Source organism: Sardina pilchardus, chromosome 17 (genome assembly GCF_963854185.1).
Source record: "Sardina pilchardus chromosome 17, fSarPil1.1, whole genome shotgun sequence".
In the NCBI taxonomy this organism is placed as follows: Eukaryota; Metazoa; Chordata; class Actinopteri; order Clupeiformes; family Clupeidae; genus Sardina; species Sardina pilchardus.
In genome coordinates this window covers 12,827,903-12,848,332 of record NC_085010.1, presented here as the reverse complement: position 1 = coordinate 12,848,332, position 20,430 = coordinate 12,827,903, and the positions used below count along the sequence as shown (strand labels likewise).

Here is a 20,430-nt window from a genome sequence, read left to right as displayed (position 1 = left end):
GTCATTTTCAAACTGGGCCTAAGAAAAAGTTTAGTTTTTCCCCCTCCTCAAAATCCAGAAAAGCTTACAGCACCAGGTAAAACCACAGGCGAACAGCAGACCGTGCCGCCAAGGTGGGAGCTCCTCCCCTTTCGTTCGTCGCTGTCGGCACACAAGCAAAGAGAAAGCGCTTCTTTTTCACAAATCAAGGAGCCCCACCGTAAGGCGGGGCGTCAAAAACTTCATATCAACTCATAGTGGTCCTTTCCACGGAAATCTTTAGTAAAAGGCGAAAGATTTATACGATATGAAGAGAACCATGAGTGTTCTGCCGGTCTAGAACATGACTTCAGGTAGCCACCGCCAGCGACACGGGTCACCATCAGGGTTACAAGTACCCTTGACGCCACGCACGGACCTTCTAAGTACTGCTTTACCTTTGTGCAAAAGGTGAAGTGATTCGCATATGGTCTAGTAATTTTCAAACTGGGCCTAAGAAAAAGTTTAGTTTTTCCCCCTCCTCAAAATCCAGAAAAGCTTACAGCACCAGGTAAAACCACAGGCGAACAGCAGACCGTGCCGCCAAGGTGGGAGCTCCTCCCCTTTCGTTCGTCGCTGTCGGCACACAAGCAAAGAGAAAGCGCTTCTTTTTCACAAATCAAGGAGCCCCACCGTAATACGGGGCGTCAAAAAATTCATATCAACTCATAGTGGTCCTTTCCACGGAAATCTTTAGTAAAAGGCGAAAGATTTATACGATATGAAGAGAACCATGAGTGTTCTTCCGGTCTAGAACATGACTTCAGGTAGCCACCGCCAGCGACACGGGTCACCATCAGGGTTACAAGTACCCTTGACGCCACGCACGGACCTTCTAAGTACTGCTTTACCTTTGTGCAAAAGGTGAAGTGATTCGCATATGGTCTAGTAATTTTCAAACTGGGCCTAAGAAAAAGTTTAGTTTTTCCCCCTCCTCAAAATCCAGAAAAGCTTACAGCACCAGGTAAAACCACAGGCGAACAGCAGACCGTGCCGCCAACGTGGGAGCTCCTCTCCTTTCGTTCGTCGCTGTCGGCACACAAGCAAAGAGAAAGCGCTTCTTTTTCACAGTTCAAGGAGCCCCACCGTAAGGCGGGGCGTCAAAAAATTCATATCAACTCATAGTGGTCCTTTCCACGGAAATCTTTAGTAAAAGGCGAAAGATTTATACGATATGAAGAGAACCATGAGTGTTCTGCCGGTCTAGAACATGACTTCAGGTAGCCACCGCCAGCGACACGGGTCACCATCAGGGTTACAAGTACCCTTGACGCCACGCACGGACCTTCTAAGTACTGCTTTACCTTTGTGCAAAAGGTGAAGTGATTCGCATATGGTCTAGTAATTTTCAAACTGGGCCTAAGAAAAAGTTTAGTTTTTCCCCCTCCTCAAAATCCAGAAAAGCTTACAGCACCAGGTAAAACCACAGGCGAACAGCAGACCGTGCCGCCAACGTGGGAGCTCCTCTCCTTTCGTTCGTCGCTGTCGGCACACAAGCAAAGAGAAAGCGCTTCTTTTTCACAGTTCAAGGAGCCCCACCGTAAGGCGGGGCGTCAAAAAATTCATATCAACTCATAGTGGTCCTTTCCACGGAAATCTTTAGTAAAAGGCGAAAGATTTATACGATATGAAGAGAACCATGAGTGTTCTGCCGGTCTAGAACATGACTTCAGGTAGCCACCGCCAGCGACACGGGTCACCATCAGGGTTACAAGTACCCTTAACGCCACGCACAGACCTTCAAAGTACTGCTTTACCTTTGTGCAAAAGGTGAAGTGATACGCATATGGTCTAGTCATTTTCAAACTGGGCCTAAGAAAAAGTTTAGTTTTTCCCCCTCCTCAAAATCCAGAAAAGCTTACAGCACCAGGTAAAACCACAGGCGAACAGCAGCCCGTGCAGCCAACGTGGGAGCTCCTCTCCTTTCGTTCGTCGCTGTCGGCACACAAGCAAAGAGAAAGCGCTTCTTTTTCACAGTTCAAGGAGCCCCACCGTAAGGCGGGGCGTCAAAAAATTCATATCAACTCATAGTGGTCCTTTCCACGGAAATCTTTAGTAAAAGGCGAAAGATTTATACGATATGAAGAGAACCATGAGTGTTCTGCCGGTCTAGAACATGACTTCAGGTAGCCACCGCCAGCGACACGGGTCACCATCAGGGTTACAAGTACCCTTGACGCCACGCACGGACCTTCAAAGTACTGCTTTACCTTTGTGCAAAAGGTGAAGTGATACGCATATGGTCTAGTCATTTTCAAACTGGGCCTAAGAAAAAGTTTCGTTTTTCCCCCTCCTCAAAATCCAGAAAAGCTTACAGCACCAGGTAAAACCACAGGCGAACAGCAGACCGTGCCGCCAACGTAGGAGCTCCTCCCCCTTCGTTCGTCGCTGTCGGCACACAAGCAAAGAGAAAGCGCTTCTTTTTCACAAATCAAGGAGCCCCACCGTAGGACGGGGCGTCAAAAAATTCATATCAACTCATAGTGGTCCTTTCCACGGAAATCTTTAGTAAAAGGCGAAAGATTTATACGATATGAAGAGAACCATGAGTGTTCTGCCGGTCTAGAACATGACTTCAGGTAGCCACCGCCAGCGACACGGGTCACCATCAGGGTTACAAGTACCCTTAACGCCACGCACGGACCTTCAAAGTACTGCTTTACCTTTGTGCAAAAGGTGAAGTGATACGCATATGGTCTAGTCATTTTCAAACTGGGCCTAAGAAAAAGTTTAGTTTTTCCCCCTCCTCAAAATCCAGAAAAGCTTACAGCACCAGGTAAAACCACAGGCGAACAGCAGTCCGTGCCGCCAAGGTCGGAGCTCCTCCCCTTTCGTTCGTCGCCGTCGGCACACAAGCAAAGAGAAAGCGCTTCTTTTTCACAGATCAAGGAGCCCCACCGTAAGGCGGGGCGTCAAAAAATTCATATCAACTCATAGTGGTCCTTTCCACGGAAATCTTTAGTAAAAGGCGAAAGATTTATACGATATGAAGAGAACCATGAGTGTTCTGCCGGTCTAGAACATGACTTCAGGTAGCCACCGCCAGCGACACGGGTCACCATCAGGGTTACAAGTACCCTTAACGCCACGCACGGACCTTCAAAGTACTGCTTTACCTTTGTGCAAAAGGTGAAGTGATACGTATATGGTCTAGTAATTTTCAAACTGGGTCTAAGAAAAAGTTTAGTTTTTCCCCCTCCTCAAAATCCAGAAAAGCTTACAGCACCAGGTAAAACCACAGGCGAACAGCAGACCGTGCCGCCAAGGTGGGAGCTCCTCCCCTTTCGTTCGTCGCCATCGGCACACAAGCAAAGAGAAAGCGCTTCTTTTTCACAAATCAAGGAGCCCCACCGTAAGGCGGGGCGTCAAAAAATTCATATCAACTCATAGTGGTCCTTTCCACGGAAATCTTTAGTAAAAGGCGAAAGATTTATATGATATGAAGAGAACCATGAGTGTTCTGCCGGTCTAGAACATGACTTCAGGTAGCCACCGCCAGCGACACGGGTCACCATCAGGGTTACAAGTACCCTTAACGCCACGCACGGACCTTCAAAGTACTGCTTTACCTTTGTGCAAAAGGTGAAGTGATACGCATATGGTCTAGTCATTTTCAAACTGGGCCTAAGAAAAAGTTTAGTTTTTCCCCCTCCTCAAAATCCAGAAAAGCTTACAGCACCAGGTAAAACCACAGGCGAACAGCAGTCCGTGCCGCCAAGGTCGGAGCTCCTCCCCTTTCGTTCGTCGCCGTCGGCACACAAGCAAAGAGAAAGCGCTTCTTTTTCACAGATCAAGGAGCCCCACCGTAAGGCGGGGCGTCAAAAAATTCATATCAACTCATAGTGGTCCTTTCCACGGAAATCTTTAGTAAAAGGCGAAAGATTTATACGATATGAAGAGAACCATGAGTGTTCTGCCGGTCTAGAACATGACTTCAGGTAGCCACCGCCAGCGACACGGGTCACCATCAGGGTTACAAGTACCCTTGACGCCACGCACGGACCTTCTAAGTACTGCTTTACCTTTGTGCAAAAGGTGAAGTGATTCGCATATGGTCTAGTAATTTTCAAACTGGGCCTAAGAAAAAGTTTAGTTTTTCCCCCTCCTCAAAATCCAGAAAAGCTTACAGCACCAGGTAAAACCACAGGCGAACAGCAGACCGTGCCGCCAACGTGGGAGCTCCTCTCCTTTCGTTCGTCGCCGTCGGCACACAAGCAAAGAGAAAGCGCTTCTTTTTCACAGATCAAGGAGCCCCACCGTAAGGCGGGGCGTCAAAAAATTCATATCAACTCATAGTGGTCCTTTCCACGGAAATCTTTAGTAAAAGGCGAAAGATTTATACGATATGAAGAGAACCATGAGTGTTCTGCCGGTTTAGAACATGACTTCAGGTAGCCACCGCCAGCGACACGGGTCACCATCAGGGTTACAAGTACCCTTAACGCCACGCACGGACCTTCAAAGTACTGCTTTACCTTTGTGCAAAAGGTGAAGTGATACGCATATGGTCTAGTCATTTTCAAACTGGGCCTAAGAAAAAGTTTAGTTTTTCCCCCTCCTCAAAATCCAGAAAAGCTTACAGCACCAGGTAAAACCACAGGCGAACAGCAGACCGTGCCGCCAACGTGGGAGCTCCTCTCCTTTCGTTCGTCGCTGTCGGCACACAAGCAAAGAGAAAGCGCTTCTTTTTCACAGATCAAGGAGCCCCACCGTAAGGCGGGGCGTCAAAAAATACATATCAACTCATAGTGGTCCTTTCCACGGAAATCTTTAGTAAAAGGCGAAAGATTTATACGATATGAAGAGAACCATGAGTGTTCTGCCGGTCTAGAACATGACTTCAGGTAGCCACCGCCAGCGACACGGGTCACCATCAGGGTTACAAGTACCCTTAACGCCACGCACGGACCTTCAAAGTACTGCTTTACCTTTGTGCAAAAGGTGAAGTGATACGCATATGGTCTAGTCATTTTCAAACTGGGCCTAAGAAAAAGTTTAGTTTTTCCCCCTCCTCAAAATCCAGAAAAGCTTACAGCACCAGGTAAAACCACAGGCGAACAGCAGACCGTGCCGCCAACGTGGGAGCTCCTCTCCTTTCGTTCGTCGCTGCCGGCACACAAGCAAAGAGAAAGCGCTTCTTTTTCACAGATCAAGGAGCCCCACCGTAAGGCGGGGCGTCAAAAAATACATATCAACTCATAGTGGTCCTTTCCACGGAAATCTTTAGTAAAAGGCGAAAGATTTATACGATATGAAGAGAACCATGAGTGTTCTGCCGGTCTAGAACATGACTTCAGGTAGCCACCGCCAGCGACACGGGTCACCATCAGGGTTACAAGTACCCTTAACGCCACGCACGGACCTTCAAAGTACTGCTTTACCTTTGTGCAAAAGGTGAAGTGATACGCATATGGTCTAGTCATTTTCAAACTGGGCCTAAGAAAAAGTTTAGTTTTTCCCCCTCCTCAAAATCCAGAAAAGCTTACAGCACCAGGTAAAACCACAGGCAAACAGCAGACCGTGCCGCCAACGTGGGAGCTCCTCTCCTTTCGTTCGTCGCTGTCGGCACACAAGCAAAGAGAAAGCGCTTCTTTTTCACAGATCAAGGAGCCCCACCGTAAGGCGGGGCGTCAAAAAATTCATATCAACTCATAGTGGTCCTTTCCACGGAAATCTTTAGTAAAAGGCGAAAGATTTATACGATATGAAGAGAACCATGAGTGTTCTGCCGGTCTAGAACATGACTTCAGGTAGCCACCGCCAGCGACACGGGTCACCATCAGGGTTACAAGTACCCTTAACGCCACGCACGGACCTTCAAAGTACTGCTTTACCTTTGTGCAAAAGGTGAAGTGATACGCATATGGTCTAGTCATTTTCAAACTGGGCCTAAGAAAAAGTTTAGTTTTTCCCCCTCCTCAAAATCCAGAAAAGCTTACAGCACCAGGTAAAACCACAGGCGAACAGCAAACCGTGCCGCCAACGTGGGAGCTCCTCTCCTTTCGTTCGTCGCTGTCGGCACACAAGCAAAGAGAAAGCGCTTCTTTTTCACAGATCAAGGAGCCCCACCGTAAGGCGGGGCGTCAAAAAATTCATATCAACTCATAGTGGTCCTTTCCACGGAAATCTTTAGTAAAAGGCGAAAGATTTATACGATATGAAGAGAACCATGAGTGTTCTGCCGGTCTAGAACATGACTTCAGGTAGCCACCGCCAGCGACACGGGTCACCATCAGGGTTACAAGTACCCTTAACGCCACGCACGGACCTTCAAAGTACTGCTTTACCTTTGTGCAAAAGGTGAAGTGATACGCATATGGTCTAGTCATTTTCAAACTGGGCCTAAGAAAAAGTTTAGTTTTTCCCCCTCCTCAAAATCCAGAAAAGCTTACAGCACCAGGTAAAACCACAGGCGAACAGCAGACCGTGCCGCCAAGGTGGGAGCTCCTCCCCTTTCGTTCGTCGCTATCGGCACACAAGCAAAGAGAAAGCGCTTCTTTTTCACAAATCAAGGAGCCCCACCGTAAGGCGGGGCGTCAAAAAATTCATATCAACTCATATTGGTCCTTTCCACGGAAATCTTTACTAAAAGGCGAAAGATTTATACGATATGAAGAGAACCATGAGTGTTCTGCCGGTCTAGAACATGACTTCAGGTAGCCACCGCCAGCGACACGGGTCACCATCAGGGTTACAAGTACCCTTGACGCCACGCACGGACCTTCTAAGTACTGCTTTACCTTTGTGCAAAAGGTGAAGTGATTCGCATATGGTCTAGTAATTTTCAAACTGGGCCTAAGAAAAAGTTTAGTTTTTCCCCCTCCTCAAAATCCAGAAAAGCTTACAGCACCAGGTAAAACCACAGGCGAACAGCAGACCGTGCCGCCAAGGTGGGAGCTCCTCCCCTTTCGTTCGTCGCTGTCGGCACACAAGCAAAGAGAAAGCGCTTCTTTTTCACAAATCAAGGAGCCCCACCGTAATGCGGGGCGTCAAAAAATTCATATCAACTCATAGTGGTCCTTTCCACGGAAATCTTTAGTAAAAGGCGAAAGATTTATACGATATGAAGAGAACCATGAGTGTTCTTCCGGTCTAGAACATGACTTCAGGTAGCCACCGCCAGCGACACGGGTCACCATCAGGGTTACAAGTACCCTTGACGCCACGCACGGACCTTCTAAGTACTGCTTTACCTTTGTGCAAAAGGTGAAGTGATTCGCATATGGTCTAGTAATTTTCAAACTGGGCCTAAGAAAAAGTTTAGTTTTTCCCCCTCCTCAAAATCCAGAAAAGCTTACAGCACCAGGTAAAACCACAGGCGAACAGCAGACCGTGCCGCCAACGTGGGAGCTCCTCTCCTTTCGTTCGTCGCTGTCGGCACACAAGCAAAGAGAAAGCGCTTCTTTTTCACAGTTCAAGGAGCCCCACCGTAAGGCGGGGCGTCAAAAAATTCATATCAACTCATAGTGGTCCTTTCCACGGAAATCTTTAGTAAAAGGCGAAAGATTTATACGATATGAAGAGAACCATGAGTGTTCTGCCGGTCTAGAACATGACTTCAGGTAGCCACCGCCAGCGACACGGGTCACCATCAGGGTTACAAGTACCCTTGACGCCACGCACGGACCTTCTAAGTACTGCTTTACCTTTGTGCAAAAGGTGAAGTGATACGCATATGGTCTAGTCATTTTCAAACTGGGCCTAAGAAAAAGTTTAGTTTTTCCCCCTCCTCAAAATCCAGAAAAGCTTACAGCACCAGGTAAAACCACAGGCGAACAGCAGACCGTGCCGCCAACGTGGGAGCTCCTCTCCTTTCGTTCGTCGCTGTCGGCACACAAGCAAAGAGAAAGCGCTTCTTTTTCACAGATCAAGGAGCCCCACCGTAAGGCGGGGCGTCAAAAAATTCATATCAACTCATAGTGGTCCTTTCCACGGAAATCTTTAGTAAAAGGCGAAAGATTTATACGATATGAAGAGAACCATGAGTGTTCTGCCGGTCTAGAACATGACTTCAGGTAGCCACCGCCAGCGACACGGGTCACCATCAGGGTTACAAGTACCCTTAAGGCCACGCACGGACCTTCAAAGTACTGCTTTACCTTTGTGCAAAAGGTGAAGTGATACGCATATGGTCTAGTCATTTTCAAACTGGGCCTAAGAAAAAGTTTAGTTTTTCCCCCTCCTCAAAATCCAGAAAAGCTTACAGCACCAGGTAAAACCACAGGCGAACAGCAGACCGTGCCGCCAACGTGGGAGCTCCTCTCCTTTCGTTCGTCGCTGTCGGCACACAAACAAAGAGAAAGCGCTTCTTTTTCACAGATCAAGGAGCCCCACCGTAAGGCGGGGCGTCAAAAAATTCATATCAACTCATAGCGGTCCTTTCCACGGAAATCTTTAGTAAAAGGCGAAAGATTTATACGACATGAAGAGAACCATGAATGTTCTGCCGGTCTAGAACATGACTTCAGGTAGCCACCGCCAGCGACACGGGTCACCATCAGGGTTACAAGTACCCTTAACGCCACGCACGGACCTTCAAAGTACTGCTTTACCTTTGTGCAAAAGGTGAAGTGATACGCATATCTTTAGTCATTTTCAAACTGGGCCTAAGAAAAAGTTTAGTTTTTCCCCCTCCTCAAAATCCAGAAAAGCTTACAGCACCAGGTAAAACCACAGGCGAACAGCAGACCGTGCCGCCAACGTGGGAGCTCCTCTCCTTTCGTTCGTCGCCGTCGGCACACAAGCAAAGAGAAAGCGCTTCTTTTTCACAGATCAAGGAGCCCCACAGTAAGGCGGGGCGTCAAAAAATTCATATCAACTCATAGTGGTCCTTTCCACGGAAATCTTTAGTAAAAGGCGAAAGATTTATACGATATGAAGAGAACCATGAGTGTTCTGCCGGTCTAGAACATGACTTCAGGTAGCCACCGCCAGCGACACGGGTCACCATCAGGGTTACAAGTACCCTTAACGCCACGCACGGACCTTCAAAGTACTGCTTTACCTTTGTGCAAAAGGTGAAGTGATACGCATATGGTCTAGTCATTTTCAAACTGGGCCTAAGAAAAAGTTTAGTTTTTCCCCCTCCTCAAAATCCAGAAAAGCTTACAGCACCAGGTAAAACCACAGGCGAACAGCAGACCGTGCCGCCAACGTGGGAGCTCCTCCCCTTTCGTTCGTCGCTATCGGCACACAAGCAAAGAGAAAGCGCTTCTTTTTCACAAATCAAGGAGCCCCACCGTAATGCGGGGCGTCAAAAAATTCATATCAACTCATAGTGGTCCTTTCCACGGAAATCTTTAGTAAAAGGCGAAAGATTTATACGATATGAAGAGAACCATGAGTGTTCTGCCGGTCTAGAACATGACTTCAGGTAGCCACCGCCAGCGACACGGGTCACCATCAGGGTTACAAGTACCCTTAACGCCACGCACGGACCTTCAAAGTACTGCTTTACCTTTGTGCAAAAGGTGAAGTGATACGCATATGGTCTAGTCATTTTCAAACTGGGCCTAAGAAAAAGTTTAGTTTTTCCCCCTCCTCAAAATCCAGAAAAGCTTACAGCACCAGGTAAAACCACAGGCGAACAGCAGACCGTGCCGCCAAGGTCGGAGCTCCTCCCGTTTCGTTCGTCGCTGTCGGCACACAAGCAAAGAGAAAGCGCTTCTTTTTCACAGATCAAGGAGCCCCACCGTAAGGCGGGGCGTCAAAAAATTCATATCAACTCATAGTGGTCCTTTCCACGGAAATCTTTAGTAAAAGGCGAAAGATTTATACGATATGAAGAGAACCATGAGTGTTCTGCCGGTCTAGAACATGACTTCAGGTAGCCACCGCCAGCGACACGGGTCACCATCAGGGTTACAAGTACCCTTGACGCCACGCACGGACCTTCTAAGTACTGCTTTACCTTTGTGCAAAAGGTGAAGTGATTCGCATATGGTCTAGTAATTTTCAAACTGGGCCTAAGAAAAAGTTTAGTTTTTCCCCCTCCTCAAAATCCAGAAAAGCTTACAGCACCTGGTAAAACCACAGGCGAACAGCAGACCGTGCCGCCAACGTGGGAGCTCCTCTCCTTTCGTTCGTCGCCGTCGGCACACAAGCAAAGAGAAAGCGCTTCTTTTTCACAGTTCAAGGAGCCCCACCGTAAGGCGGGGCGTCAAAATATTCATATCAACTCATAGTGGTCCTTTCCACGGAAATCTTTAGTAAAAGGCGAAAGATTTATACGATATGAAGAGAACCATGAGTGTTCTGCCGGTCTAGAACATGACTTCAGGTAGCCACCGCCAGCGACACGGGTCACCATCAGGGTTACAAGTACCCTTAACGCCACGCACGGACCTTCAAAGTACTGCTTTACCTTTGTGCAAAAGGTGAAGTGATACGCATATGGTCTAGTCATTTTCAAACTGGGCCTAAGAAAAAGTTTAGTTTTTCCCCCTCCTCAAAATCCAGAAAAGCTTACAGCACCAGGTAAAACCACAGGCGAACAGCAGACCGTGCCGCCAACGTGGGAGCTCCTCTCCTTTCGTTCGTCGCCGTCGGCACACAAGCAAAGAGAAAGCGCTTCTTTTTCACAGATCAAGGAGCCCCACAGTAAGGCGGGGCGTCAAAAAATTCATATCAACTCATAGTGGTCCTTTCCACAGAAATCTTTAGTAAAAGGCGAAAGATTTATACGATATGAAGAGAACCATGAGTGTTCTGCCGGTCTAGAACATGACTTCAGGTAGCCACCGCCAGCGACACGGGTCACCATCAGGGTTACAAGTACCCTTAACGCCACGCACGGACCTTCAAAGTACTGCTTTACCTTTGTGCAAAAGGTGAAGTGATACGCATATGGTCTAGTCATTTTCAAACTGGGCCTAAGAAAAAGTTTAGTTTTTCCCCCTCCTCAAAATCCAGAAAAGCTTACAGCACCAGGTAAAACCACAGGCGAACAGCAGACCGTGCCGCCAACGTGGGAGCTCCTCCCCTTTTGTTCGTCGCTATCGGCACACAAGCAAAGAGAAAGCGCTTCTTTTTCACAAATCAAGGAGCCCCACCGTAATGCGGGGCGTCAAAAAATTCATATCAACTCATAGTGGTCCTTTCCACGGAAATCTTTAGTAAAAGGCGAAAGATTTATACGATATGAAGAGAACCATGAGTGTTCTTCCGGTCTAGAACATGACTTCAGGTAGCCACCGCCAGCGACACGGGTCACCATCAGGGTTACAAGTACCCTTGACGCCACGCACGGACCTTCTAAGTACTGCTTTACCTTTGTGCAAAAGGTGAAGTGATACGTATATGGTCTAGTAATTTTCAAACTGGGTCTAAGAAAAAGTTTAGTTTTTCCCCCTCCTCAAAATCTAGAAAAGCTTACAGCACCAGGTAAAACCACAGGCGAACAGCAGACCGTGCCGCCAAGGTGGGAGCTCCTCCCCTTTCGTTCGTCGCCATCGGCACACAAGCAAAGAGAAAGCGCTTCTTTTTCACAAATCAAGGAGCCCCACCGTAAGGCGGGGCGTCAAAAAATTCATATCAACTCATAGTGGTCCTTTCCATGGAAATCTTTAGTAAAAGGCGAAAGATTTATGCGATATGAAGAAACCATGAGTGTTCTGCCGGTCTAGAACATGACTTCAGGTAGCCACCGCCAGCGACACGGGTCACCATCAGGGTTACAAGTACCCTTAACGCCACGCACGGACCTTCAAAGTACTGCTTTACCTTTGTGCAAAAGGTGAAGTGATACGCATATGGTCTAGTCATTTTCAAACTGGGCCTAAGAAAAAGTTTAGTTTTTCCCCCTCCTCAAAATCCAGAAAAGCTTACAGCACCAGGTAAAACCACAGGCGAACAGCAGACCGTGCCGCCAAGGTCGGAGCTCCTCCCCTTTCGTTCGTCGCTGTCGGCACACAAGCAAAGAGAAAGCGCTTCTTTTTCACAGATCAAGGAGCCCCACCGTAAGGCGGGGCGTCAAAAAATTCATATCAACTCATAGTGGTCCTTTCCACGGAAATCTTTAGTAAAAGACGAAAGATTTATACGATATGAAGAGAACCATGAGTGTTCTGCCGGTCTAGAACATGACTTCAGGTAGCCACCGCCAGCGACATGGGTCACCATCAGGGTTACAAGTACCCTTGACGCCACGCACGGACCTTCTAAGTACTGCTTTACCTTTGTGCAAAAGGTGAAGTGATTCGCATATGGTCTAGTAATTTTCAAACTGGGCCTAAGAAAAAGTTTAGTTTTTCCCCCTCCTCAAAATCCAGAAAAGCTTACAGCACCAGGTAAAACCACAGGCGAACAGCAGACCGTGCCGCCAAGGTGGGAGCTCCTCTCCTTTCGTTCGTCGCCGTCGGCACACAAGCAAAGAGAAAGCGCTTCTTTTTCACAGTTCAAGGAGCCCCACCGTAAGGCGGGGCATCAAAAAATTCATATCAACTCATAGTGGTCCTTTCCACGGAAATCTTTAGTAAAAGGCGAAAGATTTATACGATATGAAGAGAACCATGAGTGTTCTGCCGGTCTAGAACAAGACTTCAGGTAGCCACCGCCAGCGACACGGGTCACCATCAGGGTTACAAGTACCCTTGACGCCACGCACGGACCTTCTAAGTACTGCTTTACCTTTGTGCAAAAGGTGAAGTGATTCGCATATGGTCTAGTAATTTTCAAACTGGGCCTAAGAAAAAGTTTAGTTTTTCCCCCTCCTCAAAATCCAGAAAAGCTTACAGCACCAGGTAAAACCACAGGCGAACAGCAGACTGTGCCGCCAAGGTGGGAGCTCCTCCCCTTTCGTTCGTCGCTGTCGGCACACAAGCAAAGAGAAAGCGCTTCTTTTTCACAAATCAAGGAGCCCCACCGTAATGCGGGGCGTCAAAAAATTCATATCAACTCATAGTTGTCCTTTCCACGGAAATCTTTAGTAAAAGGCGAAAGATTTATACGATATGAAGAGAACCATGAGTGTTCTGCCGGTCTAGAACAAGACTTCAGGTAGCCACCGCCAGCGACACGGGTCACCATCAGGGTTACAAGTACCCTTAACGCCACGCACGGACCTTGAAAGTACTGCTTTACCTTTGTGCAAAAGGTGAAGTGATACGTATATGGTCTAGTAATTTTCAAACTGGGTCTAAGAAAAAGTTTAGTTTTTCCCCCTCCTCAAAATCTAGAAAAGCTTACAGCACCAGGTAAAACCACAGGCGAACAGCAGACCGTGCCGCCAAGGTGGGAGCTCCTCCCCTTTCGTTCGTCGCCATCGGCACACAAGCAAAGAGAAAGCGCTTCTTTTTCACAAATCAAGGAGCCCCACCGTAAGGCGGGGCGTCAAAAAATTCATATCAACTCATAGTGGTCCTTTCCACGGAAATCTTTAGTAAAAGGCGAAAGATTTATACGATATGAAGAAACCATGAGTGTTCTGCCGGTCTAGAACATGACTTCAGGTAGCCACCGCCAGCGACACGGGTCACCATCAGGGTTACAAGTACCCTTGACGCCACGCACGGACCTTCTAAGTACTGCTTTACCTTTGTGCAAAAGGTGAAGTGATTCGCATATGGTCTAGTAATTTTCAAACTGGGCCTAAGAAAAAGTTTAGTTTTTCCCCCTCCTCAAAATCCAGAAAAGCTTACAGCACCAGGTAAAACCACAGGCGAACAGCAGACCGTGCCGCCAACGTGGGAGCTCCTCTCCTTTCGTTCGTCGCCGTCGGCACACAAGCAAAGAGAAAGCGCTTCTTTTTCACAGTTCAAGGAGCCCCACCGTAAGGCGGGGCGTCAAAAAATTCATATCAACTCATAGTGGTCCTTTCCACGGAAATCTTTAGTAAAAGGCGAAAGATTTACACGATATGAAGAGAACCATGAGTGTTCTGCCGGTCTAGAACATGACTTCAGGTAGCCACCGCCAGCGACACGGGTCACCATCAGGGTTACAAGTACCCTTGACGCCACGCACGGACCTTCTAAGTACTGCTTTACCTTTGTGCAAAAGGTGAAGTGATTCGCATATGGTCTAGTAATTTTCAAACTGGGCCTAAGAAAAAGTTTAGTTTTTCCCCCTCCTCAAAATCCAGAAAAGCTTACAGCACCAGGTAAAACCACAGGCGAACAGCAGACCGTGCCGCCAACGTGGGAGCTCCTCTCCTTTCGTTCGTCGCCGTCGGCACACAAGCAAAGAGAAAGCGCTTCTTTTTCACAGATCAAGGAGCCCCACCGTAAGGCGGGGCGTCAAAAAATTCATATCAACTCATAGTGGTCCTTTCCACGGAAATCTTTAGTAAAAGGCGAAAGATTTACACGATATGAAGAGAACCATGAGTGTTCTGCCGGTCTATAACATGACTTCAGGTAGCCACCGCCAGCGACGGGGGTCACCATCAGGGTTACAAGTACCCTTGACGCCACGCACGGACCTTCAAAGTACTGCTTTACCTTTGTGCAAAAGGTGAAGTGATACGCATATGGTCTAGTCATTTTCAAACTGGGCCTAAGAAAAAGTTTAGTTTTTCCCCCTCCTCAAAATCCAGAAAAGCTTACAGCACCAGGTAAAACCACAGGCGAACAGCAGACCGTGCCGCCAACGTGGGAGCTCCTCTCCTTTCGTTCGTCGCTGTCGGCACACAAGCAAAGAGAAAGCGCTTCTTTTTCACAGATCAAGGAGCCCCACCGTAAGGCGGGGCATCAAAAAATTCATATCAACTCATAGTGGTCCTTTCCACGGAAATCTTTAGTAAAAGGCGAAAGATTTACACGATATGAAGAGAACCATGAGTGTTCTGCCGGTCTAGAACATGACTTCAGGTAGCCACCGCCAGCGACACGGGTCACCATCAGGGTTACAAGTACCCTTAACGCCACGCACGGACCTTCAAAGTACTGCTTTACCTTTGTGCAAAAGGTGAAGTGATACGCATATGGTCTAGTCATTTTCAAACTGGGCCTAAGAAAAAGTTTAGTTTTTCCCCCTCCTCAAAATCCAGAAAAGCTTACAGCACCAGGTAAAACCACAGGCGAACAGCAGACCGTGCCGCCAACGTGGGAGCTCCTCTCCTTTCGTTCGTCGCTGTCGGCACACAAGCAAAGAGAAAGCGCTTCTTTTTCACAGATCAAGGAGCCCCACCGTAAGGCGGGGCGTCAAAAAATTCATATCAACTCATAGTGGTCCTTTCCACGGAAATCTTTAGTAAAAGGCGAAAGATTTACACGATATGAAGAGAACCATGAGTGTTCTGCCGGTCTAGAACATGACTTCAGGTAGCCACCGCCAGCGACACGGGTCACCATCAGGGTTACAAGTACCCTTAACGCCACGCACGGACCTTCAAAGTACTGCTTTACCTTTGTGCAAAAGGTGAAGTGATACGCATATGGTCTAGTCATTTTCAAACTGGGCCTAAGAAAAAGTTTAGTTTTTCCCCCTCCTCAAAATCCAGAAAAGCTTACAGCACCAGGTAAAACCACAGGCGAACAGCAGACCGTGCCGCCAACGTGGGAGCTCCTCTCCTTTCGTTCGTCGCTGTCGGCACACAAGCAAAGAGAAAGCGCTTCTTTTTCACAGATCAAGGAGCCCCACCGTAAGGCGGGGCGTCAAAAAATTCATATCAACTCATAGTGGTCCTTTCCACGGAAATCTTTAGTAAAAGGCGAAAGATTTACACGATATGAAGAGAACCATGAGTGTTCTGCCGGTCTAGAACATGACTTCAGGTAGCCACCGCCAGCGACACGGGTCACCATCAGGGTTACAAGTACCCTTAACGCCACGCACGGACCTTCAAAGTACTGCTTTACCTTTGTGCAAAAGGTGAAGTGATACGCATATGGTCTAGTCATTTTCAAACTGGGCCTAAGAAAAAGTTTAGTTTTTCCCCCTCCTCAAAATCCAGAAAAGCTTACAGCACCAGGTAAAACCACAGGCGAACAGCAGACCGTGCCGCCAACGTGGGAGCTCCTCCCCTTTCGTTCGTCGCTATCGGCACACAAGCAAAGAGAAAGCGCTTCTTTTTCACAAATCAAGGAGCCCCACCGTAATGCGGGGCGTCAAAAAATTCATATCAACTCATAGTGGTCCTTTCCACGGAAATCTTTAGTAAAAGGCGAAAGATTTATACGATATGAAGAGAACCATGAATGTTCTTCCGGTCTAGAACATGACTTCAGGTAGCCACCGCCAGCGACACGGGTCACCATCAGGGTTACAAGTACCCTTGACGCCACGCACAGACCTTCTAAGTACTGCTTTACCTTTGTGCAAAAGGTGAAGTGATTCGCATATGGTCTAGTAATTTTCAAACTGGGCCTAAGAAAAAGTTTAGTTTTTCCCCCTCCTCAAAATCCAGAAAAGCTTACAGCACCAGGTAAAACCACAGGCGAACAGCAGACCGTGCCGCCAACGTGGGAGCTCCTCTCCTTTCGTTCGTCGCCGTCGGCACACAAGCAAAGAGAAAGCGCTTCTTTTTCACAGATCAAGGAGCCCCACCGTAAGGCGGGGCGTCAAAAAATTCATATCAACTCATAGTGGTCCTTTCCACGGAAATCTTTAGTAAAAGGCGAAAGATTTACACGATATGAAGAGAACCATGAGTGTTCTGCCGGTCTAGAACATGACTTCAGGTAGCCACCGCCAGCGACACGGGTCACCATCAGGGTTACAAGTACCCTTAACGCCACGCACGGACCTTCAAAGTACTGCTTTACCTTTGTGCAAAAGGTGAAGTGATACGCATATGGTCTAGTCATTTTCAAACTGGGCCTAAGAAAAAGTTTAGTTTTTCCCCCTCCTCAAAATCCAGAAAAGCTTACAGCACCAGGTAAAACCTCAGGCGAACAGCAGACCGTGCCGCCAACGTGGGAGCTCCTCTCCTTTCGTTCGTCGCTGTCGGCACACAAGCAAAGAGAAAGCGCTTCTTTTTCACAGATCAAGGAGCCCCACCGTAAGGCGGGGCGTCAAAAAATTCATATCAACTCATAGTGGTCCTTTCCACGAATCTTTAGTAAAAGGCGAAAGATTTACACGATATGAAGAGAACCATGAGTGTTCTGCCGGTCTAGAACATGACTTCAGGTAGCCACCGCCAGCGACACGGGTCACCATCAGGGTTACAAGTACCCTTAACGCCACGCACGGACCTTCAAAGTACTGCTTTACCTTTGTGCAAAAGGTGAAGTGATACGCATATGGTCTAGTCATTTTCAAACTGGGCCTAAGAAAAAGTTTAGTTTTTCCCCCTCCTCAAAATCCAGAAAAGCTTACAGCACCAGGTAAAACCTCAGGCGAACAGCAGACCGTGCCGCCAACGTGGGAGCTCCTCTCCTTTCGTTCGTCGCTGTCGGCACACAAGCAAAGAGAAAGCGCTTCTTTTTCACAGATCAAGGAGCCCCACCGTAAGGCGGGGCGTCAAAAAATTCATATCAACTCATAGTGGTCCTTTCCACGAATCTTTAGTAAAAGGCGAAAGATTTACACGATATGAAGAGAACCATGAGTGTTCTGCCGGTCTAGAACATGACTTCAGGTAGCCACCGCCAGCGACACGGGTCACCATCAGGGTTACAAGTACCCTTAACGCCACGCACGGACCTTCAAAGTACTGCTTTACCTTTGTGCAAAAGGTGAAGTGATACGCATATGGTCTAGTCATTTTCAAACTGGGCCTAAGAAAAAGTTTAGTTTTTCCCCCTCCTCAAAATCCAGAAAAGCTTACAGCACCAGGTAAAACCACAGGCGAACAGCAGACCGTGCCGCCAACGTGGGAGCTCCTCTCCTTTCGTTCGTCGCTGTCGGCACACAAGCAAAGAGAAAGCGCTTCTTTTTCACAGATCAAGGAGCCCCACCGTAAGGCGGGGCGTCAAAAAATTCATATGAACTCATAGTGGTCCTTTCCACGGAAATCTTTAGTAAAAGGCGAAAGATTTACACGATATGAAGAGAACCATGAGTGTTCTGCCGGTCTAGAACATGACTTCAGGTAGCCACCGCCAGCGACACGGGTCACCATCAGGGTTACAAGTACCCTTAACGCCACGCACGGACCTTCAAAGTACTGCTTTACCTTTGTGCAAAAGGTGAAGTGATACGCATATGGTCTAGTCATTTTCAAACTGGGCCTAAGAAAAAGTTTAGTTTTTTCCCCCTCCTCAAAATCCAGAAAAGCTTACAGCACCAGGTAAAACCACAGGCGAACAGCAGACCGTGCCGCCAACGTGGGAGCTCCTCTCCTTTCGTTCGTCGCTGTCGGCACACAAGCAAAGAGAAAGCGCTTCTTTTTCACAGATCAAGGAGCCCCACCGTAAGGCGGGGCGTCAAAAAATTCATATCAACTCATAGTGGTCCTTTCCACGGAAATCTTTAGTAAAAGGCGAAAGATTTACACGATATGAAGAGAACCATGAGTGTTCTGCCGGTCTAGAACATGACTTCAGGTAGTCACCGCCAGCGACACGGGTCACCATCAGGGTTACAAGTACCCTTAACGCCACGCACGGACCTTCAAAGTACTGCTTTACCTTTGTGCAAAAGGTGAAGTGATACGCATATGGTCTAGTCATTTTCAAACTGGGCCTAAGAAAAAGTTTCGTTTTTCCCCCTCCTCAAAATCCAGAAAAGCTTACAGCACCAGGTAAAACCACAGGCGAACAGCAGACCGTGCCGCCAACGTGGGAGCTCCTCCCCTTTCGTTCGTCGCTATCGGCACACAAGCAAAGAGAAAGCGCTTCTTTTTCACAAATCAAGGAGCCCCACCGTAATGCGGGGCGTCAAAAAATTCATATCAACTCATAGTGGTCCTTTCCACGGAAATCTTTAGTAAAAGGCGAAAGATTTATACGATATGAAGAGAACCATGAATGTTCTTCCGGTCTAGAACATGACTTCAGGTAGCCACCGCCAGCGACACGGGTCACCATCAGGGTTACAAGTACCCTTGACGCCACGCACAGACCTTCTAAGTACTGCTTTACCTTTGTGCAAAAGGTGAAGTGATTCGCATATGGTCTAGTAATTTTCAAACTGGGCCTAAGAAAAAGTTTAGTTTTTCCCCCTCCTCAAAATCCAGAAAAGCTTACAGCACCAGGTAAAACCACAGGCGAACAGCAGACCGTGCCGCCAACGTGGGAGCTCCTCCCCTTTCGTTCGTCGCTGTCGGCACACAAGCAAAGAGAAAGCGCTTCTTTTTCACAAATCAAGGAGCCCCACCGTAGGGCGGGGCGTCAAAAAATTCATATCAACTCATAGTGGTCCTTTCCACGGAAATCTTTAGTAAAAGGCGAAAGATTTATACGATATGAAGAGAACCATGAGTGTTCTGCCGGTCTAGAACAAGACTTCAGGTAGCCACCGCCAGCGACACGGGTCACCATCAGGGTTACAAGTACCCTTGACGCCACGCACGGACCTTCTAAGTACTGCTTTACCTTTGTGCAAAAGGTGAAGTGATTCGCATATGGTCTAGTAATTTTCAAACTGGGCCTAAGAAAAAGTTTAGTTTTTCCCCCTCCTCAAAATCCAGAAAAGCTTACAGCACCAGGTAAAACCACAGGCGAACAGCAGACTGTGCCGCCAAGGTGGGAGCTCCTCCCCTTTCGTTCGTCGCTGTCGGCACACAAGCAAAGAGAAAGCGCTTCTTTTTCACAAATCAAGGAGCCCCACCGTAATGCGGGGCGTCAAAAAATTCATATCAACTCATAGTTGTCCTTTCCACGGAAATCTTTAGTAAAAGGCGAAAGATTTATACGATATGAAGAGAACCATGAGTGTTCTGCCGGTCTAGAACAAGACTTCAGGTAGCCACCGCCAGCGACACGGGTCACCATCAGGGTTACAAGTACCCTTAACGCCACGCACGGACCTTGAAAGTACTGCTTTACCTTTGTGCAAAAGGTGAAGTGATACGTATATGGTCTAGTAATTTTCAAACTGGGTCTAAGAAAAAGTTTAGTTTTTCCCCCTCCTCAAAATCTAGAAAAGCTTACAGCACCAGGTAAAACCACAGGCGAACAGCAGACCGTGCCGCCAAGGTGGGAGCTCCTCCCCTTTCGTTCGTCGCCATCGGCACACAAGCAAAGAGAAAGCGCTTCTTTTTCACAAATCAAGGAGCCCCACCGTAAGGCGGGGCGTCAAAAAATTCATATCAACTCATAGTGGTCCTTTCCACGGAAATCTTTAGTAAAAGGCGAAAGATTTATACGATATGAAGAAACCATGAGTGTTCTGCCGGTCTAGAACATGACTTCAGGTAGCCACCGCCAGCGACACGGGTCACCATCAGGGTTACAAGTACCCTTGACGCCACGCACGGACCTTCTAAGTACTGCTTTACCTTTGTGCAAAAGGTGAAGTGATTCGCATATGGTCTAGTAATTTTCAAACTGGGCCTAAGAAAAAGTTTAGTTTTTCCCCCTCCTCAAA

General features: G+C 47.7%; 45 non-coding genes across 45 annotated transcripts; all 45 read right to left on the bottom strand.

Annotated features, from left to right (window-relative positions):
• Positions 1 to 191: 191 nt before the first annotated feature.
• Positions 192 to 306, bottom strand: LOC134062872 (U5 spliceosomal RNA). The gene has a single exon (XR_009935654.1). It is a non-coding gene; the product is annotated as a U5 spliceosomal RNA (small nuclear RNA).
• Positions 307 to 643: 337 nt separating this feature from the next.
• On the bottom strand, positions 644 to 759 carry LOC134063312 (U5 spliceosomal RNA). Its single transcript, XR_009936074.1, has one exon. It is a non-coding gene; the product is annotated as a U5 spliceosomal RNA (small nuclear RNA).
• Positions 760 to 1,096: 337 nt separating this feature from the next.
• Positions 1,097 to 1,212, bottom strand: LOC134063342 (U5 spliceosomal RNA). Its single transcript, XR_009936103.1, has one exon. It is a non-coding gene; the product is annotated as a U5 spliceosomal RNA (small nuclear RNA).
• A 337-nt stretch (positions 1,213 to 1,549) lies between these two features.
• Positions 1,550 to 1,665, bottom strand: LOC134063341 (U5 spliceosomal RNA). Its single transcript, XR_009936102.1, has one exon. It is a non-coding gene; the product is annotated as a U5 spliceosomal RNA (small nuclear RNA).
• A 337-nt stretch (positions 1,666 to 2,002) lies between these two features.
• On the bottom strand, positions 2,003 to 2,118 carry LOC134063340 (U5 spliceosomal RNA). The gene has a single exon (XR_009936101.1). It is a non-coding gene; the product is annotated as a U5 spliceosomal RNA (small nuclear RNA).
• Positions 2,119 to 2,455: 337 nt separating this feature from the next.
• LOC134062766 (U5 spliceosomal RNA) lies at positions 2,456 to 2,571 on the bottom strand. The gene has a single exon (XR_009935551.1). It is a non-coding gene; the product is annotated as a U5 spliceosomal RNA (small nuclear RNA).
• A 337-nt stretch (positions 2,572 to 2,908) lies between these two features.
• LOC134063339 (U5 spliceosomal RNA) lies at positions 2,909 to 3,024 on the bottom strand. The gene has a single exon (XR_009936100.1). It is a non-coding gene; the product is annotated as a U5 spliceosomal RNA (small nuclear RNA).
• A 337-nt stretch (positions 3,025 to 3,361) lies between these two features.
• On the bottom strand, positions 3,362 to 3,477 carry LOC134062877 (U5 spliceosomal RNA). Its single transcript, XR_009935658.1, has one exon. It is a non-coding gene; the product is annotated as a U5 spliceosomal RNA (small nuclear RNA).
• Positions 3,478 to 3,814: 337 nt separating this feature from the next.
• Positions 3,815 to 3,930, bottom strand: LOC134063338 (U5 spliceosomal RNA). Its single transcript, XR_009936099.1, has one exon. It is a non-coding gene; the product is annotated as a U5 spliceosomal RNA (small nuclear RNA).
• Positions 3,931 to 4,267: 337 nt separating this feature from the next.
• On the bottom strand, positions 4,268 to 4,383 carry LOC134063337 (U5 spliceosomal RNA). Its single transcript, XR_009936098.1, has one exon. It is a non-coding gene; the product is annotated as a U5 spliceosomal RNA (small nuclear RNA).
• A 338-nt stretch (positions 4,384 to 4,721) lies between these two features.
• LOC134062840 (U5 spliceosomal RNA) lies at positions 4,722 to 4,836 on the bottom strand. Its single transcript, XR_009935624.1, has one exon. It is a non-coding gene; the product is annotated as a U5 spliceosomal RNA (small nuclear RNA).
• A 338-nt stretch (positions 4,837 to 5,174) lies between these two features.
• On the bottom strand, positions 5,175 to 5,289 carry LOC134062839 (U5 spliceosomal RNA). The gene has a single exon (XR_009935623.1). It is a non-coding gene; the product is annotated as a U5 spliceosomal RNA (small nuclear RNA).
• Positions 5,290 to 5,626: 337 nt separating this feature from the next.
• LOC134063336 (U5 spliceosomal RNA) lies at positions 5,627 to 5,742 on the bottom strand. The gene has a single exon (XR_009936097.1). It is a non-coding gene; the product is annotated as a U5 spliceosomal RNA (small nuclear RNA).
• A 337-nt stretch (positions 5,743 to 6,079) lies between these two features.
• LOC134063335 (U5 spliceosomal RNA) lies at positions 6,080 to 6,195 on the bottom strand. The gene has a single exon (XR_009936096.1). It is a non-coding gene; the product is annotated as a U5 spliceosomal RNA (small nuclear RNA).
• A 337-nt stretch (positions 6,196 to 6,532) lies between these two features.
• LOC134062907 (U5 spliceosomal RNA) lies at positions 6,533 to 6,648 on the bottom strand. The gene has a single exon (XR_009935687.1). It is a non-coding gene; the product is annotated as a U5 spliceosomal RNA (small nuclear RNA).
• Positions 6,649 to 6,985: 337 nt separating this feature from the next.
• LOC134062752 (U5 spliceosomal RNA) lies at positions 6,986 to 7,101 on the bottom strand. Its single transcript, XR_009935537.1, has one exon. It is a non-coding gene; the product is annotated as a U5 spliceosomal RNA (small nuclear RNA).
• Positions 7,102 to 7,438: 337 nt separating this feature from the next.
• Positions 7,439 to 7,554, bottom strand: LOC134063334 (U5 spliceosomal RNA). The gene has a single exon (XR_009936095.1). It is a non-coding gene; the product is annotated as a U5 spliceosomal RNA (small nuclear RNA).
• Positions 7,555 to 7,891: 337 nt separating this feature from the next.
• LOC134063331 (U5 spliceosomal RNA) lies at positions 7,892 to 8,007 on the bottom strand. The gene has a single exon (XR_009936093.1). It is a non-coding gene; the product is annotated as a U5 spliceosomal RNA (small nuclear RNA).
• Positions 8,008 to 8,344: 337 nt separating this feature from the next.
• On the bottom strand, positions 8,345 to 8,460 carry LOC134062909 (U5 spliceosomal RNA). The gene has a single exon (XR_009935688.1). It is a non-coding gene; the product is annotated as a U5 spliceosomal RNA (small nuclear RNA).
• Positions 8,461 to 8,796: 336 nt separating this feature from the next.
• On the bottom strand, positions 8,797 to 8,912 carry LOC134063309 (U5 spliceosomal RNA). The gene has a single exon (XR_009936071.1). It is a non-coding gene; the product is annotated as a U5 spliceosomal RNA (small nuclear RNA).
• Positions 8,913 to 9,249: 337 nt separating this feature from the next.
• LOC134062751 (U5 spliceosomal RNA) lies at positions 9,250 to 9,365 on the bottom strand. The gene has a single exon (XR_009935536.1). It is a non-coding gene; the product is annotated as a U5 spliceosomal RNA (small nuclear RNA).
• A 337-nt stretch (positions 9,366 to 9,702) lies between these two features.
• On the bottom strand, positions 9,703 to 9,818 carry LOC134063330 (U5 spliceosomal RNA). The gene has a single exon (XR_009936092.1). It is a non-coding gene; the product is annotated as a U5 spliceosomal RNA (small nuclear RNA).
• Positions 9,819 to 10,155: 337 nt separating this feature from the next.
• LOC134062854 (U5 spliceosomal RNA) lies at positions 10,156 to 10,271 on the bottom strand. The gene has a single exon (XR_009935637.1). It is a non-coding gene; the product is annotated as a U5 spliceosomal RNA (small nuclear RNA).
• A 337-nt stretch (positions 10,272 to 10,608) lies between these two features.
• Positions 10,609 to 10,724, bottom strand: LOC134062878 (U5 spliceosomal RNA). The gene has a single exon (XR_009935659.1). It is a non-coding gene; the product is annotated as a U5 spliceosomal RNA (small nuclear RNA).
• Positions 10,725 to 11,061: 337 nt separating this feature from the next.
• LOC134062750 (U5 spliceosomal RNA) lies at positions 11,062 to 11,177 on the bottom strand. The gene has a single exon (XR_009935535.1). It is a non-coding gene; the product is annotated as a U5 spliceosomal RNA (small nuclear RNA).
• A 337-nt stretch (positions 11,178 to 11,514) lies between these two features.
• LOC134062918 (U5 spliceosomal RNA) lies at positions 11,515 to 11,628 on the bottom strand. Its single transcript, XR_009935697.1, has one exon. It is a non-coding gene; the product is annotated as a U5 spliceosomal RNA (small nuclear RNA).
• Positions 11,629 to 11,966: 338 nt separating this feature from the next.
• On the bottom strand, positions 11,967 to 12,082 carry LOC134062897 (U5 spliceosomal RNA). The gene has a single exon (XR_009935677.1). It is a non-coding gene; the product is annotated as a U5 spliceosomal RNA (small nuclear RNA).
• Positions 12,083 to 12,419: 337 nt separating this feature from the next.
• LOC134063315 (U5 spliceosomal RNA) lies at positions 12,420 to 12,535 on the bottom strand. The gene has a single exon (XR_009936077.1). It is a non-coding gene; the product is annotated as a U5 spliceosomal RNA (small nuclear RNA).
• A 337-nt stretch (positions 12,536 to 12,872) lies between these two features.
• Positions 12,873 to 12,988, bottom strand: LOC134062857 (U5 spliceosomal RNA). Its single transcript, XR_009935640.1, has one exon. It is a non-coding gene; the product is annotated as a U5 spliceosomal RNA (small nuclear RNA).
• Positions 12,989 to 13,325: 337 nt separating this feature from the next.
• Positions 13,326 to 13,439, bottom strand: LOC134062913 (U5 spliceosomal RNA). Its single transcript, XR_009935692.1, has one exon. It is a non-coding gene; the product is annotated as a U5 spliceosomal RNA (small nuclear RNA).
• A 338-nt stretch (positions 13,440 to 13,777) lies between these two features.
• LOC134062894 (U5 spliceosomal RNA) lies at positions 13,778 to 13,893 on the bottom strand. The gene has a single exon (XR_009935674.1). It is a non-coding gene; the product is annotated as a U5 spliceosomal RNA (small nuclear RNA).
• A 337-nt stretch (positions 13,894 to 14,230) lies between these two features.
• Positions 14,231 to 14,346, bottom strand: LOC134062893 (U5 spliceosomal RNA). The gene has a single exon (XR_009935673.1). It is a non-coding gene; the product is annotated as a U5 spliceosomal RNA (small nuclear RNA).
• Positions 14,347 to 14,683: 337 nt separating this feature from the next.
• LOC134062871 (U5 spliceosomal RNA) lies at positions 14,684 to 14,799 on the bottom strand. Its single transcript, XR_009935653.1, has one exon. It is a non-coding gene; the product is annotated as a U5 spliceosomal RNA (small nuclear RNA).
• Positions 14,800 to 15,136: 337 nt separating this feature from the next.
• LOC134062890 (U5 spliceosomal RNA) lies at positions 15,137 to 15,252 on the bottom strand. The gene has a single exon (XR_009935671.1). It is a non-coding gene; the product is annotated as a U5 spliceosomal RNA (small nuclear RNA).
• A 337-nt stretch (positions 15,253 to 15,589) lies between these two features.
• Positions 15,590 to 15,705, bottom strand: LOC134062889 (U5 spliceosomal RNA). The gene has a single exon (XR_009935670.1). It is a non-coding gene; the product is annotated as a U5 spliceosomal RNA (small nuclear RNA).
• Positions 15,706 to 16,042: 337 nt separating this feature from the next.
• On the bottom strand, positions 16,043 to 16,158 carry LOC134062863 (U5 spliceosomal RNA). Its single transcript, XR_009935645.1, has one exon. It is a non-coding gene; the product is annotated as a U5 spliceosomal RNA (small nuclear RNA).
• A 337-nt stretch (positions 16,159 to 16,495) lies between these two features.
• On the bottom strand, positions 16,496 to 16,611 carry LOC134062888 (U5 spliceosomal RNA). Its single transcript, XR_009935669.1, has one exon. It is a non-coding gene; the product is annotated as a U5 spliceosomal RNA (small nuclear RNA).
• A 337-nt stretch (positions 16,612 to 16,948) lies between these two features.
• Positions 16,949 to 17,062, bottom strand: LOC134062922 (U5 spliceosomal RNA). The gene has a single exon (XR_009935701.1). It is a non-coding gene; the product is annotated as a U5 spliceosomal RNA (small nuclear RNA).
• Positions 17,063 to 17,399: 337 nt separating this feature from the next.
• LOC134062921 (U5 spliceosomal RNA) lies at positions 17,400 to 17,513 on the bottom strand. The gene has a single exon (XR_009935700.1). It is a non-coding gene; the product is annotated as a U5 spliceosomal RNA (small nuclear RNA).
• A 337-nt stretch (positions 17,514 to 17,850) lies between these two features.
• Positions 17,851 to 17,966, bottom strand: LOC134062870 (U5 spliceosomal RNA). Its single transcript, XR_009935652.1, has one exon. It is a non-coding gene; the product is annotated as a U5 spliceosomal RNA (small nuclear RNA).
• A 338-nt stretch (positions 17,967 to 18,304) lies between these two features.
• Positions 18,305 to 18,420, bottom strand: LOC134062887 (U5 spliceosomal RNA). Its single transcript, XR_009935668.1, has one exon. It is a non-coding gene; the product is annotated as a U5 spliceosomal RNA (small nuclear RNA).
• Positions 18,421 to 18,757: 337 nt separating this feature from the next.
• Positions 18,758 to 18,873, bottom strand: LOC134062862 (U5 spliceosomal RNA). The gene has a single exon (XR_009935644.1). It is a non-coding gene; the product is annotated as a U5 spliceosomal RNA (small nuclear RNA).
• A 337-nt stretch (positions 18,874 to 19,210) lies between these two features.
• On the bottom strand, positions 19,211 to 19,326 carry LOC134062788 (U5 spliceosomal RNA). The gene has a single exon (XR_009935573.1). It is a non-coding gene; the product is annotated as a U5 spliceosomal RNA (small nuclear RNA).
• Positions 19,327 to 19,663: 337 nt separating this feature from the next.
• LOC134062856 (U5 spliceosomal RNA) lies at positions 19,664 to 19,779 on the bottom strand. The gene has a single exon (XR_009935639.1). It is a non-coding gene; the product is annotated as a U5 spliceosomal RNA (small nuclear RNA).
• Positions 19,780 to 20,116: 337 nt separating this feature from the next.
• Positions 20,117 to 20,230, bottom strand: LOC134062912 (U5 spliceosomal RNA). Its single transcript, XR_009935691.1, has one exon. It is a non-coding gene; the product is annotated as a U5 spliceosomal RNA (small nuclear RNA).
• Between the last annotated feature and the right edge of the window lie 200 nt (positions 20,231 to 20,430).